General features: G+C 33.8%; 1 protein-coding gene across 1 annotated transcript in view; it reads left to right on the top strand.

The window, feature by feature from the left end:
• The window catches only part of LOC125037542, a 44,770-nt gene that overhangs the window by 1,115 nt on the left and 41,155 nt on the right, over positions 1–2,500 (top strand). The window lies entirely within an intron of this gene.

Below are 2,500 nucleotides of genomic sequence, written 5' to 3'. Positions count from 1 at the left end.
ACACTATACGAAATTAGTTTTATAAACAGATTTGCATATATATAGTGATTCTTCTGGAATTATATCAATGCTGTTAAAATAATTTGTCATTCATTAATTTATAACACGAAGGAAATATCCTACTGCTTACGCCAAATACATTATAAGTTTTATTCATATTTCGAATAAATGCCATGATATGATATGATTAAGTGATGTTGCATCAATTTGTTTTATCTTTATATGTTTGAATTATTCTCTGGTTTCAGCTCTAATAACTGTGAATGATCTTTCCGTTCGTCATAAAGATTAATATTCCCTTCACATTATTCCATTATTCCAGTACGGGGGACATAATAAAGTCATTATTGAAATTCAGCTTAACTTTATTTATCAGTGATTTCCTCTGTTTCTGTCGCTGTGTTTCCTTCTCTCTTTGTCTCTCTCTCTCTCTCCTTCTCTCTCTGTTTGTCTTACTTTCACCTGCCTCCCGCCCCCCCCCCCCTCTCTCTCTTTGTGTCTTTGGCTCTTTGTCTCTTTGTCTCTCGTCACTCTGTCTCTCTCTCTATCTCTCTTGCCTCCCCCCCCCCTCTCTCTCTCTCTCTCTCTCTCTCTTCTTCTCTCTTTCTCTTTCGCTCTCGCTCTCCCTTCTTCTCTTTCTCTCTCTCTCTCTCTCTCTCTCTCTCTCTCTCTCTCTCTCTCTCTCTCTCTCTCTCTCTCTCTCTCTCTCTCTCTCTCTCGCTCGCTCTCTCCCCCCCCCTCTTTCTCTCCCTCTTTTTCTCTCACTCTCACGAATAAAACGAAATTACTGTTTTTTCACTGTTAAAATGTTAAGGGTTATTATTAGTAACTTTTGTATCATTCAGACTCATTTGATTTTACTGTCCGAAGATTATGGGAAAAAAAAATATATATATACACCTATGAAACACCCAATTCAAGTATAGTATAAAAAAGGCAATGCCAATATATAACTTTTATTATAGTTATATTATAATTATTATTATATATAACTAACTGCATGCGTAAGGCAGTAGAATTAATAAATAAATCGATCTGATGAACAGAATCTGAAATACAATACTAAATAAGTTGATACGTAAACACATAAAAAAATAAATGAGCTACTAAATAAGTAAATGCATGAATGTATAAACAAGTAAATCAATAAATAAACTAATAATTCAGGGAATGATTAAGTTATCAAAAAGGCGAACAAGCTAATAGGTAAGCGAATAAACGAAGTAAACAAACAAGCTGATAATTACGTGAACGATAAACTGATAAAAAAAGCAGACTCCCCCAAAATAACAAAAACAAAAATATGCATGAAAAAAAAAACAAAAAACTAAAACAAAATGACATCGGATCAACTATTGGGCGTGACGGAAGACGAGACTCGCGGGAATAATTTTAAAGCGGCCTAAGCATTTAGACTTTATTCATGGCGGAATCATGCACACGCACGTCCATGCACATATACAAGGACACACATACAGACGAACAATACAAACACTGACACACACACATACACACACACACACACACACACACACACACACACACACACACACCAAAAACGCATGTAAACGTATAAACGCACGCAGAAGTGACTCCGTCCCGATTTTAATTCTTTATAAACACGTTGATAGATCAATAATAACATCGAGAGAGAGAGAGAGAGAGAGAGAGAGAGAGAGAGAGAGAGAGAGAGAGAGAGAGAGAGAGAGAGAGAGAGAGAGAGAGAGAGAGAGAGAGAAGGGGGGGGAGGAGGGGCAGCAGAAGGATCGAAAGAATGAAAATTGAGAATACTACATAGGCCTATAAACATAACTATACAGAGACAACACATAACTGGAAAAACATACATTCGTAAAGACAGACAGACGCACAGATTGAGGTTCTTTTGGAACGCAAAAAGAACCTTTAAAATCTATACAAAAAAAAAAAAAAAAAAAAAAAAAGAGCACACAGATATAAACAGATAAATGAATGAATAAAAAAAAAAAACGAAGTTAGTAAATTAACGAACTGGACAACCAATATCAATCAATAAATAAACACAAGAATAACGAAGCAATAATAATCCCCCTGTAACCAACGAGAACGAATTTATCAAATCTAACGGTGGTATTTATTCATCAGAAAGTAATATCGACGGTTTTGTGTATCCAATCGCGTTCCTTTTTGCCTGATCTGGCCGCCCAATCAGAACGTCAATTGTCTTCTGTGCTTCGTCTGAATCGCTTTCGAATTTTTATAATGACTTTACTGTTTACTGTGCTCTTTATTTGTTCCTGCTGTTATCATCATTATCACTATTATTCTCATTGTCATTATTGTTATTACTATTATTATTGTTATTGTTATTAATTTATTGTCATTATTATTATTATTGTTATTATTATATTGTTATTATTGTTATTATCATCATTATTATTTTATTATTACTATTATCAATAATATTATTATTAGTAGTAGTGTTATTAGTATTATTATTATGATTATTATGATTATTATC

Source organism: Penaeus chinensis, chromosome 23 (genome assembly GCF_019202785.1).
Source record: "Penaeus chinensis breed Huanghai No. 1 chromosome 23, ASM1920278v2, whole genome shotgun sequence".
In the NCBI taxonomy this organism is placed as follows: domain Eukaryota; kingdom Metazoa; phylum Arthropoda; class Malacostraca; order Decapoda; family Penaeidae; genus Penaeus; species Penaeus chinensis.
Note: the sequence above shows the minus strand (reverse complement) of the source record. Positions and strands in the feature narration are given on the sequence as shown.